At 38.5% G+C, this 18,989-nt stretch overlaps 1 protein-coding gene across 2 annotated transcripts in view; it reads right to left on the bottom strand.

Moving 5' to 3' along the window:
* Window positions 1–18,989, bottom strand: part of ZFHX4 (zinc finger homeobox 4) — a 154,266-nt gene that overhangs the window by 106,898 nt on the left and 28,379 nt on the right. The window lies entirely within an intron of this gene.

Raw genomic sequence — 18,989 nt, 5'->3', positions numbered from 1 at the left:
GTCAAACTCACCACATTTTTTCATTGTAATTGACTTCAAATACTCTAAAACATAAATATATATTCATTTCAATAATTAATACAATTAGTTGTGCATATGAATGTTTAATGAGCTTTTCCACTAAAGGTTGAACAGTTTAAGGGACTGGTAATAGGAAACTATATTTATTTCATTGGTGGGTTTTAGGATCCTGAAAATCAAAGACAGAAAAGATCTGTTCCTTTTTGCTAGTACAGGGTTATTCCCTATAGTGATTTGACCAGATTAAAAATCAGCATTTAAATAGAAGTCACCAATTCAAAAGAGTAGTTCAAATATGGTGCGATTACAATGCTTTTGGCTGCCAGCTGTCTAGCAGTCCGTCAGAAATGGTCTGGCACTCTCACTCTGTTTTATGATTGGGGCATAAGTCATCAAAAGTCACTATTACCTTTATCAGGACTGTTGCTACCAGCAGAAAATCCAGGAAGTGAAAGATCAGGTACCAGTACCCCTCCCCTTTACCCCAGAATACTGCTTGCATTCAAGTCACTCTACTGGGACATTCTGCACCAATGCTCTACAGTTAGCAGGTATCAGTTGTCTGCCCTTTCAGTGAAATCTTGAGAAATAAAATTCATTAAAACAATTTTTAAAAATCAATGCACAAATTAAGACTGAGTTGTTTAAAGATACTGTTGAACCGCAAAAGACATCTGAATCTTAGAATTAAAAGAAACTCTGAGGGTTTGCACTAGTGTCTATTGTCATTTCAATGTAAATTTTACATCTTGATCACCAAGTAAAAGTGAATTCTTTAAAACACATTAATAGGTTTTGATATGCACCTGCCATTGTTTATTATAATATGTATTATTGTTTATAGCAGCATAACCCACACAAGTTTCCAAAGGGTTAATGCAACTAGATGAGCTGAAATTCATGAGCATAATCCTAAACAAGTGAGTTGAAGTTCTATCAGGTCTATTTCATAGCATCAGGGATTACTGCTAGCAGTCTAATCCTACTGAGCCTAAGGGAGGTACGTTGTATTGTATTTGAAATCCTGGCCAGGAAAGAACGGAAGGTTAAATGGGTGCCTTGCTCTGTAATCAAATATCACAGGCACTACTTATCTATTCAATGAACAACTAACGTAGAAAATCAATTAGGAAACAAATAGCTGCTTCTTTTGAATTTTTTTTTACCTAACAAAAAGAAAGAGTGAGAAGTAAATGGGTTTATAACATATGTTTAACAAAACTCTGTCATACTGTCCGCTATAAAATAATTCTACATGTAGACTGGCAAACATTAACTAGAAGGGACAAAACACCCCATAGCAACCACTGGTGTTTTAATGCTATTTCTTCAAGTGTTAAGGCTATTTTCAAGGCTAGCGTGTGTTCAAACACCAGCAACTGAGCATCTTCTCAATGTATAAAGCAGCACAGAGAAACTACGCATACAAAAATATTAACTCAATGCTGATAATTGGACTGTGTTCAAATGAAATCACAAATACATATCCGGTTGTTTGTGACTGAACATCTTAAATTATGTATCAGTTGTGAAGAGCATTTCTTCAGCTGTGTATCATCTTTTGTTCACTTGGTTAAAATCCCAGGAGTACTGAAAAAGGCTGAAGCTCCTGCTGGTCTTTGTTCCCAGCAGGGAGAAGTCCCTTTTGGTGGTCCTGAGGTTAACACCCTACCCCCCCACCCTCCCACCCCCCCATACCTGTCATTCTGAATAGACTTCACAGCCTGTGCACACAGACAAACAGCCTGACCTGGCCAGCTATCTTGACCCCTGGGCAGGAAGAAGATCACATCTGGTTATTAATATTGGGACATTAAAAAATGTAATCTTCAAGGCACGCAGAGAAGCAGGCTGGCAATTATATAGTATGCGCTGGATGTCAGTCAGGGAGTATGTTAGCCTGATATTATGTCCGAGAATGCTAAAACATTCATTTTGCTCTGATGAGGGGTTTCAAATACAGTCTCCCTCTGTATCTCTGAAAGCTGGTAAGAGAAGTCAGCCAAAAGCACTTAAGTCTTTAGCTTATCTGTTCTTACACTTCCCAATATTTAGTCTGTTTTACAGTTTTATAATGTAAAACATTTGTAGCTGAAAACTGATGTAACTAAAAAAAAAAAAAACAACCCTGTGATTTTACAGTAGAGGACGGCACTTGACAAATGGAACAAAACCTCTCAATATTACAATTGTGCTAAATGTGTCCCCATTACATTCTCTGAATATTTTACCACTGTCCAGACTTTTTAGTTCATTCATTCCAGACATCTGCATATTAGATCCTTTAAGCACACTTAGTTTATATAATTGGCTAAAATATACAGAAACACATTTGTACATGCTTGTGATATATATTATATATACATGCAAGCACACAAAGCTTTATATAGCACAGACTTAACAGTGTCATGTGTGAAACCTTAGCGCCACCAAAGTCAATGGGAAATTTACCTTTTGCTTGAGCTGGGCCAAATCTTAACCCTTTCTAAGCAACACCACAGAGTGTCACTGGGATACGTACTGAGAATTTCAAATACCTGGTGTGAAACATTTATGTAGCCAGATAATTATTTCTATTTGCCCTACTGGTTATGCCTAAAACAGAATGAAAGGCCGTGGTCTGGGGTTCTTATATGCTGTATTTTTCTGGCATCCCAGCCTTATTGATGCCACATGGAAGATTTTGGATTGCCAGTGTGAACCCAGCACAGGCCCAGCAACCTTCACAAAGAATGCTGACCCCCCCAGGGCACACTTCTACACCTCTCATGTGGAAGGCAGAGGAGCATGGTCTTCAAGAAGTCTCAAGTCAATCCTAGAAGATGGTGTCAACATAATCTGTGCTTGAAACCAGACGTAAAATTGCTTCCAAGGGTAGATACTGTTAATACTCCCAGTCCAGATAGCTTAAATCAGTTGTCATTAGTTTGGTTTTGCTGCAAATCTCCATCAAGTCTTTTTCCTTGCTTCCTTTCAAATGGAAAAATTTCCTTTCAAATTACATTGGGCCAACACCCAGGACAGGCCTTCTACCAATGATGTGTTAACCTTGTGATCTGTGAGTCTGAAAAAGGACTTTTATAGCACTAGAGGTGGGAAGTTTCCAGCTTTCCAACAGAATGTTAGCACTTGTTTTTAGCTGTGATAGGCCTTGAGATGTCAGACCTTCAAACTGAAACACAGTTATGTATGGAAAAGCTATTATAGGAAAAATGTAAGACATTTCTAAAATATATTAGTCACAAAGTCACAGCAGTGTTTTTTTCCCCTTAGTATTAGTGGAGCTTGGCTTGGTACATGTAGCCATATGAAAAAAGAGTATTGATACATTTAAAGAGTGCTGTACAAATTTCTCACATATTTTTCCTAATGCAAAATATGCAAGAGGTTCAAAATATATGTTAGTTTCCTGTGGGATGGTCAGCATACCTTTTTCTGTCTTTATTACTTAAAGCACACGGCCAACTCAAGCTCAAGACAATAAAACCTTTATCCCACTCATCCCAAATAATTAGAAATGCATATTTGATAATGTACACAAACACTCACATATGTATACACAAGAGAAAGTGAGAAAGATTATTGGCAGAAAAGAGAAAAAATATAAAGGAGCTTGGGGCTTTGCAAGATTGAAATCAGGCTAAGTGCTGCAGAAATGACACAGTTCCAGATGCAGATGGCACTGTGAAAATAGACACGTAGAGACATTGGTAGAGCAGGAAGAAGAAGAATGTGGTGAGGTGGTAAACACTGGCCATATGTGTGTGTAACTGAGGTTGCAGAGAGTAAACCACGAGGCAAGGATGACACTATGCATAGTCCTGAGGGAGCTGGTGTTTTGGAGTGAAATTCCAAGCTTGAGGCAAGCGAGGAAATGTTTCTGACAGGTTGGGGCCTTTCAGGGTGGAGGCTTTCTGGTTTTAAATAGTAGCTGCTTGAAAAATGCACACAAATGTGGAATAATTTAGGAGGAGAAACAGGCTATGGATGAGGTGACCTAGCTTGTATGCTCACAAAGTATGTCATGGTTATCGATACCTAGTAACCTGTTTTGATCTGTAAAAGATATTTAGGAGGTGGATTTTATTCTAACAACACACACTCTGTATCCAACAGGGGAGCTGATTCGGTGAGAGGGAAAACACTTCCAAATTCAAATCCTCTCCTCTTTTTCACACCCTCTTTGTGAAGCAGCCTCTGACTCTTCCTTCGTAACTAGCCTTTTCTCTAGAGCACCAGAAACAAATGGAAAAACCCTAGAAATAAACTTTGGGAGAAAAACAGAAACAGTAACCATCAATTTCAGCAAGAAATTACCCAAATAACAGAACTTTTTGAACTGGATAATTTCTCACAGTAGTGACAAACCACAGTAGTCAAACCACAGGAGAGCCATGTCCCAGTCAATTGACGGAGTTAAGAAACACTGTCATTTTGGAAAACTTCTGGGCCAACTCCACTCTTGGAGTAACACTACCAAGATCAGCAATATTACAACAAAGATGGATTTGTCCCACATTCTTCCCGTCTCTTTCCTCTCATCACCATTTTAATAGGAGACAAACAATTTTTTTAAAGCTTCAAACAAATTCTACAGAGCATAAGAAGTCACACAACCAGTAAAAACTCCATTTTTCCTGTGTCTTTATGAACGTTTAGACTTTTGTTTAACAATATGACCTACCTCATACTAAAGAAAACACCTCATGGACTCTCCTTATGCCATTGGCAGCAGAATATTTTATCTTTGTGGGAAATTGAGGAAATAATCCTCACCAAAAACTAAATGCTAGGTGAAAAGTTGGGGGATGGCATGTGTGAAAGAGCCTGGTATATGTTTAAGTGACTAAAAAGAACAGCTGGTGCTTGGAAACAACTGCCATAGTTCATCAAGCCCAGAATGCCCTGACACAGCCCAGCCAGGCTCCCTCCAAGGCGAGCACATGAGAAACGAAACCTACCTGAGCAAGGGATCAAAATGCAGGACTTCCGTCAGCCCCTACAGTCTGCGACAGCAGCCACTGCCTTTCTGTCCCAGATAAAAAGCTTCCTGTGGTCACCAGCACCCCCCTGAGCTGGCTCTGCCCAGGAGCTCCCCACAGCTCCCTGTGCAGGGGGGATTTCACTCTCATCACAGACACACTTATGTGTTCTCTAGCTACTGCCCTTCCTGGTCCTTCTCCTGACACATCCCCTGTGTGGCGTGCAGTGGGAAGGACAGTGCGCACACAGCTGGCCTCCTGCCAGCTGGGGACTCCCTGACAGGAGCAGAGTAACCCTGCCCTCCCCCACAGCAGGGAACTCGCAATAGATCTCCAATTTCTTGTGCTCCATTAATGGCAGAAAGGGAGCTGAGCCAAAGTTAGAGAGGGTTGTCCTGTGACCGTGTGCTTGTCATACGTTTCTTTATTTCAAGTTTCCTCCAATGACTAGCACCACCTTTAAGAGTTTCAAACAGAAGTAAACTATTCTAAGATGCAAACTGCTGGAGGCAGTGAGAAGCATTTAGAAGTATTTCATTTTACAGGGGCGTAAGGAATAAAAAAGGAAAAACCAACAGTTATGTATTTTATTTTTCCAGAAAGAGGGAGGGGAGAGAATCTAAGGTATTTCAAACCTAATTTTGTGAAAAGATATTCAGTGAGCTACAGCCAAGATAAATGCATATCAACATGCCTCTTTTGCTTTAACTAATTAGCAGTATTACAGGGTTCAGTAGTGACATTTCAGAAGTAATTGATCCTCTGATGCAATTTTTGTGTATTTCAAACTAGCCAATACATCCAGCAAGAGGGCTGTGCAAGGACAGAGGCTGGCAGTCAGCACAGAGGAGCCGGTCACCACCTGAGCATGACCTTGGACCCTGGGATGCTAAATATACACAATCAACAGGAGCCACTAGCACTCAGCATTTCTGAAAATCAGACCTCTAATCCCTTCCCTTTTAGCACTTCCTTCACCATTGGCGGGTAGCACAGCTAATTTATATTCAAGTGGCGACTACTCTAAACTAGTGTTTGTATATAGTCATACAGGGAATCAGGAACTTCCTGGCTTGCTCTGAAATTAGTATTTCATTTCAAATTTTGTGCTGACTTGGTAGGGAGAGCATTTGGCATCGTGTTTTCACATTATTTCACACTACATACACAGTGACTTAGTTACTATATATTTCTTTCTCTCTAAACCTTAACGTGAAAGGTTAGGTGAAAGCAGCATGAAGGCCAGAACAATCCAAAAGTCAACACAGCTCCCACAGTATGAGCTCAACCACAACAGACGTCCCATCTGTATTTCATGGTGTACCTTAATAACAATCAATAATACATTAAAGTTAGCACTGAACAGTATAAAAAGAGCACACTACAAAGAGTCCATTGGAGTTATGCCTTAGCCTTGCATATCCACATGCAGAAACAACATCTTCTGTTTTGAACCAGCAAATGAATATCTGGGGTAAATATTTGCAAATAGATGGCTAATTGGCTATTTCTGGTCTTCAGGTTTAACTAACAGTTAACTGCCTTTGGGTATTTGCACCTCAAGTCACTATGTATAGCAATAAATGTGGGAAAGCAACAAGAGGCAGCTGTCTTAATAGAGGCAATGTGACACAGGGGTAAAGTAGATGCTTCTTTCCCTCACTCTCTCAGTATTAGGGGGAAATGAATTCTTTCACGGGGTATTTCAGAGCTGGAGGTTTTTTCTCCCAGCTAACTAAGCGGGAAGTGGCCTAACCACTTAATGTAGGCACCTAACGCAGAGGCAAAAAGGTCATGAATTAGAAACGGACAGAGACAGAAAACAAGCTAGAGGAACTAACAGGTGATTTAACAGAACAAAGGTTACCTCTGGGTCTTCTAACATCAAACCGGGACTGAGCTGGCAGAGGGCATAAAAGAATTTATGCCAGTAAAGACCAGCCAAAGAACCATCAGTAATGCCAGAGAAGTTTAAAGCTAGCTGAGCAGACAGGTGAAATTCAGTATTGACAAATGAATCCAAGAAAATGTATATTAGAAGGAATAACTTGAAGCAATCAAACAAGTTACTGGCGTCTAAGTTAAATATAACAACTCTAGGACACTTGGGCATCAGTATGAAGGGGGGCATGGGAAGAGACATGCATTGAAAGGCAACATATTTCCAGCACAAAATGCAATAGGATTTGTTTAAAGCAGATTATATTTTTGGATGGACCAGGCATGGGACACTAAAATCTTACAACTCCACTGAGAGCAGTGGGTTCAGTTCTGAAATATCTGTATATCTCAAGAAAAATTTAGCAGGGGTAGAAGGAGTTCAGCAATCAGTGATGGGATTAGCAGAAATGTGGAAAAACTCCCACTAAAAGCAACACTGAATAGATTTAAATTCTTTGGTGCATGAATAGGGTAAGTAAAAGAGAGACATGATAGAAAGATCATAAAATAATCACAAGGATTATTATGAAGATATAAAGATTATACAGAAAGATCATGAAACAAATAAGAACACATGATCTTTCTTGTTCTATTACTGGATGAATAAATAAATAAAACTTAGTAACTTACGTGCATGACAGAATTTTTTAAAAGCTGAAAAATTATATTTATATGTGGGTTACAATAATCTGTGGATCTCCTTCCCATTGCATGTCATTGAGCCAAGAGTTCATTTTATAAACTGATTTGCCTATGAAACATTTTTTTCTCTGTTCTGAGAAGCAATTGTTGTTAGCCAGTCTGGGGCAAAGAAATTAGGGAAGGTGGACTAATGGTATAATTTGCTGTGATAGGACGATTGCACACTTGGCCTATCAATGTGTGGTTGCTTCTAAAGTAGCGTTCTGTTATGGACAGCCACTGCAAGAGATGTACTTGACTAACTTTATTTGCAACAGAGTATTTTTCATTAGGACAGGTGGAAAGATAGCTCATGATTGATTGACTCAGAAACAGCTCCAAAGGAGAAAAAAATATTCTTTACACCCAGACCAAATCCTGATAATTTCAACCCTGATAACTGCAGCTCAATTCCAGATGTCTATAACAAAATTATGAGTAACTGGGAGAAGGAAATTAGAGCAGAAATGGAAATCCGGCCTTTACTACAGCAGACACTAACATATAAAGACCTTTGTACAGTACTATGGCAGGTCACAGTAGCAGCCTGGGGTATGTATGGACACACATAGTTTTACATTCTGTTTATGCTCTTGGGAAGTGTACACTTTTATAAGCACATATACCTGCCTTTTTTCTTCCCCCCACCCCGCACCCTCTGTGCAAGAAACCCAGTCTCCAACAACTGTGTCTTCCTCCCTAACACTAATATCTGTCTCTCTAAAGTTCTCATGAGCATGAACAACTTCGGACTCCATCTCTGATTCCTCCCAGTAATGGACACTGTATTAAGCACACAAACAGATAAATATAGTCAGACAGTAAGACAGATATTTCTTCACATATGTGAAGAAATTAAGTGGTATGCTTAATTACATTTCTAGAAGGTCCATTTAGACCCCCAAACATATTGGGGGCCAACCTCTGCCTCACCTGTGCTCAGCTAGAGACACATTTTCTTTTTCCCCAAGGCCGTGCTCTGTTTCCCAGTCCAGATAGTATTGAGCTTACCTTCTAAATCTATTAGGACAAACAACTTGCAGAAGCAAAGGAGAGACATTTCTTTTGTTCCTATTGTGAATACTGAGGCACAAAGCCTTTGTATCTGCAGAGCACAAAAGCTGAGGGAACTGGGACACAGGCTTGAACTCTGTAACATGAGGTTTTAGAGTTCTGTTATATTGTATAGCAGCTCAACTCTCTTCCTTATCATAAAATATATTACATACCTACAACTCATCAGAAACAGATTAGTTCTTGTCCTTTGTATACCCCAAAATGCGTTAGGTAAACCTTATCGTCTGTTTGATACTTTTGAGGTAGCTGAGGCCACAGAATTTGAGCTGTTCAGTGGAGAACTCATGAAAGACAAGAAACACCCTGGAAACACTTCTGGATCCAGGTCCTACATATAATATGTTGAGTCACAGATGATCCCACAAACCTATTTTTGTTTTTCAATAAATAAAAAATTTTTAAAAATTTCTAAAAGACTACAAAGTGTCTAACTGAGAAAGGACTTGCTCTTTCTCAAAAATACCTATCAGGAGTCCTAAGGACTAGTTCTGAAGATTTTCACCCCTTGAGTTCTATGAGCCACAGAAATTCAAGTATCATAAAGATTCTGGCAAAGCTTGAGTGCTACAAGAAATACCAGTGGGCATAGGAAAAGGGAGACAGAGCACATTGACAGCTTGTCTAATTCATCATCGCCTAGGAGACTATCCTAGCAAGTCAAAACTGACAAAGGGTATCTACAACTTAGGTCCAATACCTGTTTCTGAGATACATCTGTAATAGGGTTAGTCCCAGAGCCAATACAGTAGTGTTTTCAAATCTGCCCCATGACTCTAGGTCACAAATTTGGTAAAATTAGTCTTAGACTATTTTTTTGTGGTCTATGATCTTTGTCATCTGAGAGCTGACTTCAGAAGATCCTGTCCTGATATATCCCAGCAGGGTCCTGACTTCCTCCTGGGTCAAAGATTTTGAGTCACAGAAGTTCCTGGACAAATAAGGACATAAGGTTTTCAGAAACACTTGTAGTTTGGCCTCGTTTTTTCCACAAGCTTCATTCTTTCTAACTTCCAGTCATTCATTAGCTGCGTACATATCTGCAAATGCCAAAGGGTGTTTCCAAAATAGTAACATCTAGATACTAAAAGCTGTTTTATTTCAGTAGTAAAGCAAGCCTTTTTCCATGCTCTCATCACTAGCAGACACAAAGAGCAAGAATACCAAGATCCTCCTTAGACTTTGTTTCATTTCTCTAGCTGTAAAAATATCAAGCTTCTGGTCATTCACAAAGTGTTTATTCAATTAGAAAACTTTAGTATTTTTGCCTCAGTCTGTTTTCCAGAGAGCAAACTTTTGTCTATGTTACATAGAAAATAGGAACATTGTTATTTGAATGGTATGAAGCTACATCAGGGTAAGTTCAGATTGGACATTAGGAAAAGGTTCTTCCCCGGGAGGGTGGTCAGTCACTTGAACAGGCTCCCCAGGGAAGTGGTCACAGCAGCAAGCCTGTTGGAGTTCAAGGAGTGCTCTTAGTCACATGATTTAGTTTTAGGTAGTCCTGCAAGGACCTGGGAGTTGGACTTGATGATCCTTGGGGTGTCCGTTCCAACTCTGGATATTCTGATTCTATGATTCCATGAATAAGAAGTGCCCTTCCTTCGCTTTTGCCATTAGGACCCAGAGTTTTTAATTTAGCATAAGGGTAACATCAGTAATACCTGGTGTGATACTTGAGCCAGTTGCAACTTTTCAGGATTTGCCATGGAAAACATCTTCCTTCTTAATAAAGCAGTTTGGAGACAAGTGACCTCCCCCACTCCCCCAGCCGAGGACTGTTGTAGGTCCAATCGCAGGTTTAGGATACCAATGGAAAAATTCCATACATGTCAAACAATAAATGAGATTATATGGACCACTGGAACTGCCTGCTAAAGTTCTGGTATTAAGAGTTTCCACCGTAAGCTTTTTGTTTTGGACATGGTCATCACAACAGGATTGATCTTTAACTTTCTCTAAATAAGGGTAACCTATTTTTCTATAAAAAGTTTGGGCACAGACTATCCCTGAACAACAAATTCTATGCTGCTTTTATGGGTAGAGGTGGCTCTAGGGTTCTCCTCTCCAGAAACAGTGCAAGGAAGCGGCATATGTCCTTTTTTCGGAGAGTTTACACGGGAAAACAGATTACAAATAAACACTTTTCTTTGGGCAGACTCCTCAATACTGTCCGTACATGCTAGGTTGCCTGCACACAATCCAGCAATAAACCAATAGTTATATACTCCTATATTTTAGACACATGTTAACAGAATGGTTTGATTAACACTCTAAGATAAAATAGGAAAAAAATACATTTTTTTAGGCAACTTGTGGTCAAATATCCACTCTTGGAATAAGATTAGTATATTACCATTCACGGCTCCCATTAGCAATATATAGTTTCCTACTCTTCGTATATGCCAAAACCATATTATTTTTTTTGTCACTGCTGCTGCAGTAGGATGCCCCAGGCATGGGAATCCGCACAGTTCATCATTCAAGGACTACCTTTGCTCAATTTTTGTTTCCTTCAATGCCCCCTGCCTTTAAAAGCTAAAGATTATCTTAATGCCTTCCCTCCCGCAGGGAGAGTAGCACATACAGTTTCCCCTGAGGCTATGGTGCACAATACTCTGTGCATCTGTCTGCTGCAGAACTGCAGGGCTGGCACCTTCTGCTGCAGACCAAGGGGGTCATTTCCATGACACCCTCCTTCACGCTGTCCACAAAGCAAAAGTCTTGCAAAGCTTGACTTTATATATCAGCACGAGGATGTACGATCGTCATTCCACACTATCTACCTGTATGAAGTACACCAGCCTAACACACAGACCACCAGGATCAAAAAATATTACAAGCTACCACTTGTAATCTATGTTTTATTAACATAAAAACCCTACCCACATTAATGTAATTACTACCCATTTCCTGTTGTACTGTATTGTATTTTGCCCACAAACGTACACATGGAAGTTTATCCAATAAAATATGTCTCCTGCATTGTGCCCAGTTCTTGCTAGGACCAACAGAATTAGTATTACTCAGCATTTCACACCAGCCTCTTCATTACCCTTCCTTACAAAATCTGATTTGAGCATTGCTTCAGTGGTAGCCCAAAGGAGAAAAAAAAAAAAAAATATGCAGAAAATTAATTTGTCTATCTAGCAGGATAGAGCCAATACAGTCTCAAAGGCTGTGTACCAAATAGCTCAAAGCTCAGTCCTGTACATCTGAGGTCTCTAAGGTTTTATTCCCATCCACCCTCCTATAATTTCCCAATTCTGGCATTTTGTCTGGATGGACTGACAAATGCATAGACCAAGGGAAAGTTTCTCCTAAATCATTTAGCAGAAGCAATAGCAAAGCTGAAGCACACATATGCATGTCAAAATATAACTTTCCTGTCATGTCTCAGTCTTTTTTTTTAGTGCTCATTCTTAAATACCTGGAAGAGATGGTGCAGAAAAATCCCACCTGGGAGAATCTGTTAAACTGTAATTACAATTTTAGAGGAGGCACCTGTAGTGAGTTGCATAATATCAGCTAAAATCTCCTAAGGGTAACAAGAAAACCTATGTTGCAAGGCTGGGAGGGAGTGGCTGCTAAATCCATAGCTGCAATCTATTAATGGACATATACACACGCACTCACATTGACATAATACTCTTACATACACTATACACTGCATCTCTACTTTGAATCTCAGTCACAAATAATTACATATTTCTCTTAATGACAGAATGAAAGAACTCCAGGCACAAAAAACAGCAGTTATACAGCCATTTTGTGTGTTGAGCATGCTGAATAAATGAGGCTGATCCTCTTTATGCTGCTTTTGCTCTCCCTTTTGCTCACTCTTCCTGCTCTGCAAGAGGAGCTATGAGCTCAGGCTCCACTGGGCAGACTGTGCATTGCAAGTCATGCCCAAAGACTCTGGTACAGACTCCTCTCAAAGAGTAGCCTTATATATCCTCACCCAGAACAGCACACAGACTGGGATCCTGGACACCATTTCAACCAAAGAACATGGGGATTCTCTAAACAGTGATTTGAGAGTACCTTTCTCCTTTACCAGTATATCATAAGCTGAATACAACGCATGCTATTTTTTACGAGGACCGTTAGGTATGACTATCTGAGAGCCAGACAACATCTAAATATCAAATTAAATATAAATGAAATATAATGTGAAATTTATTTATCTACTATTACATTTTAAATTTAAAATAAAAAAGAATAGGTTTGAAATTACTATTCTGCTAGCCTACAACTTTTTGGGGATTTTTAAACAAATGTACTTGTCTATAGTGTGTAAGTACATAGAGTAGGCATATACATTATGTATAGCTATTTATAGCTGACTACACAACCTGTTCTTTGAACATTCATTTCTGTTTATACATGTAAGCACAACAACATAATCTGAATTACAGTAACTAAAACTTGCAGTGGAAATTAAATTCCATAAAATATTTTAAACCTTAAATTAACATAAACCTGAAAGTACTATAAAAATTGAAATATCCTCTATTGTGAGGTTTATGTTTAACAACGTATTAGAATAACTTTTGTTTACCACTGAAAACAGCTTTCTTCACCTAAACAAACAACAAGAATAAGACTAAGCAAACCATGTTTTGGCTCCTCAGATGTGCAGACATATTCCAATTTCCTTTCCACAATGATTTTTATGCAAATCAATGCTGCACAATCTCCTGACCTCTTTTACCATCATACTGGGACAATGACAGTTCAATAATTGGACTGGCACATATCTAGGATATTTGATTTTAAATTAAAAAGTTAGTGCAGGACAATCGAAATTAAAAGAATGTGACTTTCTCTTAATACCGGGCTGATCGAGTATCAACATTTCATGCCAAACTGAGTCAAACAAACAAAGCGATTGGGCCTGTTAGTCCACTCGCCCCCGTATACATATACTTCATACCCCCTACCTCAGTTGTTAATTCCTAACAACAATGCTTTCATCCAGAACAAGGATAATGAGAAAAACCCAAGCAGTGTTCCTTGGGGGACTGTTACACTAAAAGTTACCTAAGGACTAAATCCCACTTGTGCCTCCTGCACGTGATAAAGATGAGCAAAGCATTCAGTATCCCTGGCTGATTTAAAATCCAAATATGCAAACAGCATTATGGAATCCAGACAGACTATTCTGCTTTGCTGATGATAGATGCGGGGGGGGGGGGGGGGAAGCTAGTCTAATTAAGATTTTGACTTTGAACCAGCAGAGAAGTGAACACCTCATTTTAAAAAGCAGTGCATAACCCCAGCTGAAGAGCAGGTGCTGCATGGTATTTGCATTTCCTGCAGAGGATGCTAGCTAGCAGGACCAACCAGCTGACCGTGAAATTCTTGGCCCTAAGTGACCCAAGGACAGACTATAAATCCATCCTATAAAATATAGTAAAAGCCCCGTTTGTTCTTCCACCCTTTCAATATGTGATGTTATACATTTGTGATTATCTCATTTTATTGGGCTCTTTAGAAAGCTGTTTATGATCATTTGTGGGCAAAACAAAGGCTCATTGTAAACTTTTTTTTAAATAAGTTGGAAGGTCAATATGAAGCAAAGGGCACCACTTTCATGACTGCTACATGCTAGCTATGCTGGTGTGTGCAGTATTACAATGCATTTCAGCAAAGGGATAGAGTCCTAGCTAATTACAAAGTTAACATATAATAGTATTGCATTAGCAGCCCAAGAAATTCCTATTGAATTGCATATATCTGAAAACAGAAAGACGTGCTTGTGCTGAAACTTAATTATCTTGGCAAAAACTGTGAGGGCCAGATTCTCAGAAGACATAAACACAAAGCTCTGCTTTACACTCCGGAGGATCTAATTCTTTGGTTTTTCAGATAACCTCCATCAGATAAAACTTACCATTTGGATTGACTAATTTACCTTATTGTTTATGGTATCTACAGCTAAGTAACACAATTACTACTCAGTTTGTGAGTAGGAAAAAGAATACTGCTGATCTACAAATACAAGGTCTGAAAGAGACAATCAGCGTGCTCTGCCAGATTAAAAATGTTAACGCTGTTGCATTCCACCCTAGGCAAAGAAGACAAGCCTTTCTCGAGGACAGTTCTGACTGAAATTCTTTTTTATGGGTTCAAAGTAAAACATTATGGTAAAAAATGAATACAGCTTTGTTTGTTTCTTCAGTCATCATTAGCAATAGACATAAAGGTATTCTGTTTTTGAGCCCATATGGAAAGATCATCAACACTTTCTGCCTCTGGGTCCTTTGCCAAAATACCATATCCCACATGCCTTTTACCTTAAAACATAAAAGAAAAGGTGTTGTTCTGGTCAAATAAAGAAATAATTTTTACTAGCATACGTCTAATGTTAAAGCTGCCTAAATCCTGCCAAAGACATTAAAACACCATCTGCAAAACAGATTTTCATTAAATTGATCAGTTTAAAGTTAAGCAGCTAGGCAGATGATGCTTTTGAGCTAACCTTTAACCTTTCACCTTCTTAAACTGAAATCAGGTCATTCCTTTTGGGTAATATCTTTGCTGTTTGAGAATAGGAGAGGTAAAGTGATCAATCCAAATTGAACTGACAATCACAACATTAATAGTGTTATGGATCAATAGTTTGTCAATAAAGTGAAAACCAAGGTAGTTTTCACACAGCTGAGCATTACTCTTCTAACTGCTGCCTGTCACTTTCCCTGAGCACCTAAATAGTTGCATATATGATGTAAAATACAGTAAATATGGAATATAAAATTGTTCTTAAAGCTATTATCAGTTAATTGGATAATATTTTTGATAGACTAGGTTTACATATTTATTTGTAATTAGAAATTGATCCTGTCATTCAGTTGCTTGGTTAACTAAAACTTCTTTTCAGCCACTCCAGTTTATTTGCAAAAAGGATACCCTGTATTTATTTATTTATTAGCAGTATTTGGAAACTCTTTTATGAGCACAGGACATGATACATGCAGTTCCCTGAATCAAAAGCTATTTGACTAAGCTACAAAATGGCTTCCTTAAGAGCAGTTCCAGCTATATATACTTTATATCCACAGAGGCAGCTCATTGTCCTGCCTCAGCTTCCCAAACCTGCAGAAGTGGAATGCTTCCTCCTGCAGAATGGAAATGCACTCTGTTGCTATAGAGGCTTTGTCTGTTTACTGGTGGAGTCACTGAATGCTTCTTGATGGATGCTGCGAAGGACTCGCAACTCTTCTGTGGTTTAATTTGCTAATATTGAGCTCCATAATTCCAAATGTAAGTCTTTGGGAAAATCATTTAGTCCGAGCTGAGTTCACTCAGGGTAAAGCCATCTTTGTTCTGGCAGCCACATTACCAACACCATTTGAATACTGCACTTCTGTAAGGAGCAACCAGGCCATTTCTTTTTTTAAATAACTTAGAAAACAGCTAAAGGTTTCACTTTGCCACATTTAGAATCTAACTCTAAAAGTGACATTTCAATACCGCCTTAAATTATACAGCTTCAGAAGACAAGCTCTGACGTTTGTGGCCGCTTTAAAAGCTATGGTTATGAAAATACATTCTTTTATTCCATCAATAGTTAAGAACAGGAAGAGAAATCAAGCTGTTACAGCAACATTTATAAAAAGAAAATTCACAAAACAATAACATTTAAATAAATATAAATGACTAAATAAAAACTTTGAGGTACTTGACAAAAGAAAGGAACAAAGCCACAGATTTTTTTTCTGTGCTTTCAGATGGTTTTAGTATTAAAGTTTTTATTGCCAAACCGTATTCACAGCACCTTAATTTTAAAAGAGTTATAGGAGCTGCTTGAATATGAACACAATTCCTGAATATTTGATATTGCTCCCAAGGTATATATCTATTATTCATACAAATTAATGTTCTTTTTTCCTTAGGTGCTTTAAAAGTTTAACTGATGTATCAAGAGAAAAAAAGTTTACAAATCTCTTGGTGTCAACAGCTTCACCAAGACCTGACAAAACTATCAATTTGCTAGCAGATAACTCTACAGACTTTCAAAATCTCATTTATTTCCACCTTGAGGCCTGAATGTACACTCACAATTAAAAGTAAGGTTTTCTGGGTGACCTGAAGAGGCATTACGTTCTGTTATAAAGCATACACATCTAGAACATTTTGGTTATTTGGGACACATTTTAGTACTGCCAACACCAAATCTGAAAATATAATAATACTAATACCCCAATTGATATTTTAAATAAGTCATTCCTCTCCTTCAAATTAGCCTTAAAATGGGATTATATAAAAATAGTGTGTGTGCGTGTACATGCTATCTCCTTTCTTAGAGTTGTTAAGCCTAATGAGGTTCAAATGTCAAGCTTCTCTAAGAAGTCATGAGGGACAGAAACTTTTTAAAACCCTGATATTCTCAATAGCAATCCTAAGGACAGGTCTTAAAATATATGTGTATGAGGAGACTTGCAACCCTATGGTTACCAGCAGTACACCTTTGATCGTCCTTCTGTAGGACATGAAGCTTAGAAGGTGTCTAAGAGCTTATGCATTTCTTCTCCACTGGGATGTCTTTCACCCTAACTGATTCAGAGCCTGAAAAAAGGTTAGCGATGGTCATTTGCCGTGTATGATAGCTGCACCACATACGTGCTACTGAATGCTCGATCTAACAAACCATGATCTGGAAAAGAAGCAGGTTCAGCAGCAGGACATTTTTAGTGATGAGAGCTAAGAGCTGAGACTCACTTCCTTAGTACGCTAAATCAAATGTTTTGTCGGACATGCTGCAAACCCAAATATATTTGACAAAGATTTCTCTAGGGCTTGGGTTGAGTGAGTGAAAAGACAGTGCTGTTTTGAGTAGATACTTTGTACCTTGCAACTCCATATCTATGCCTATAGCTCTATTTAAAAAATAAGCAGCTGGCTTCTTATTTTCAATGGTCTCCAAAACTTTGGCAGTGAAGCCATCTGAGAAAAGCCCTCTGCCTTCCCATCTCCCATCCTATCATTCCTACCCTGACAGTTTGCAGCAGCATCTCTCTGAATGGTGGCATTATAAAACAGATCATTGAAAGAATCCAGGTTAAAAAGAGATGGAGACCAACTACATTTAACCTAGATCATTTAAAAAAAACTGACTTAGAGTGTGACTGCACTGTCAGCGTAACTGAAGGGAGCAACGAACCACTTCACGCATGACAAAGAGCAGGAACTTCCGAAGGAAGTTTGGCTGCTGAGGCAGACTAACTCTGTTACTAGACTCTCAGCTCTTCTGGCACTCTTCAAAATGGGACTTCGGATCTTTTTGAAAATAAAATTAAAAAAAAAGGCACAAACGCCCACCTCCTTAGAGTTAAGGAAAAATGTAATTTAAATAAAACATGATTAAATCAGTAGAGCAGCCAGCACTGTGGGACAACGTAATAGACCCAATCTTTCGTTACTGCCATTTTTGTCCATAGCAGATCCACCAAGGTTACAACTATCAGGTTATAAAATGAAAATCCATTGTGCACCCTATGTTCACTCAGAACAACCACCTGAACACGGTTGAACCCCAGCAAAATGTTATTTCTTGCTTAAACTAAAGGTCTGCTGAGGCTTTTCTATATTTGTTCTGTGTGTACACATTTTCAACATGATTAGAAAACCAGCATAGTTGCTGTAATCAGCAGATGACTCCTGATAGTTTAGTTATCACGGATTTCTAGTATAAATCAATAGATAACACTTGCAAAATGGATTTTCTAATCATATTTAGAGCTTGTTACAGTGACTAATGGTTTGCAATATTTCCTGAATTTTTATATCCCCTAGACAAAAGAAGTTTTTAATAAGTTACAAAGTTATTCATCTTGGAAATGAATGTGTTATATTTTGTACATGAACCAAGACAATCAAGCCAATCCAGTAAACACACTGCAGAAAATAAGTTACCCCATAATTAGGGTTTGGAAAAAGTCATGACAAGTTGTGTAATAAATGGTATTCATCACTCCCACATATTCATTATATCCACATAGTTTTTTCCAGTAAAGATAAAAATATAGTTGCCATTCTACTAACATATTTATCTACACCACACCCTTTCATGTTTGTGAAAAATCATTACTGGCTTGGAAAAGAAGGGCAGACAAAAGGATGACAGTGCTTACTTTTGAATATCCTTGGTAATGATGTGGTATATTGCATATGCTTAAAGAAAATACCAATGTAAAATAACTTGGCTGTGATAGATTACAGTTGCAAATAGATACATATGCCAGAAAGTGATCTCCTCCCCTGTGCACAGTATGGAAAAATCATCAT

This window comes from Phalacrocorax aristotelis, chromosome 2 (genome assembly GCF_949628215.1).
Source record: "Phalacrocorax aristotelis chromosome 2, bGulAri2.1, whole genome shotgun sequence".
In the NCBI taxonomy this organism is placed as follows: domain Eukaryota; kingdom Metazoa; phylum Chordata; class Aves; order Suliformes; family Phalacrocoracidae; genus Phalacrocorax; species Phalacrocorax aristotelis.
This window is presented reverse-complemented; position numbering and strand designations above follow the sequence as displayed.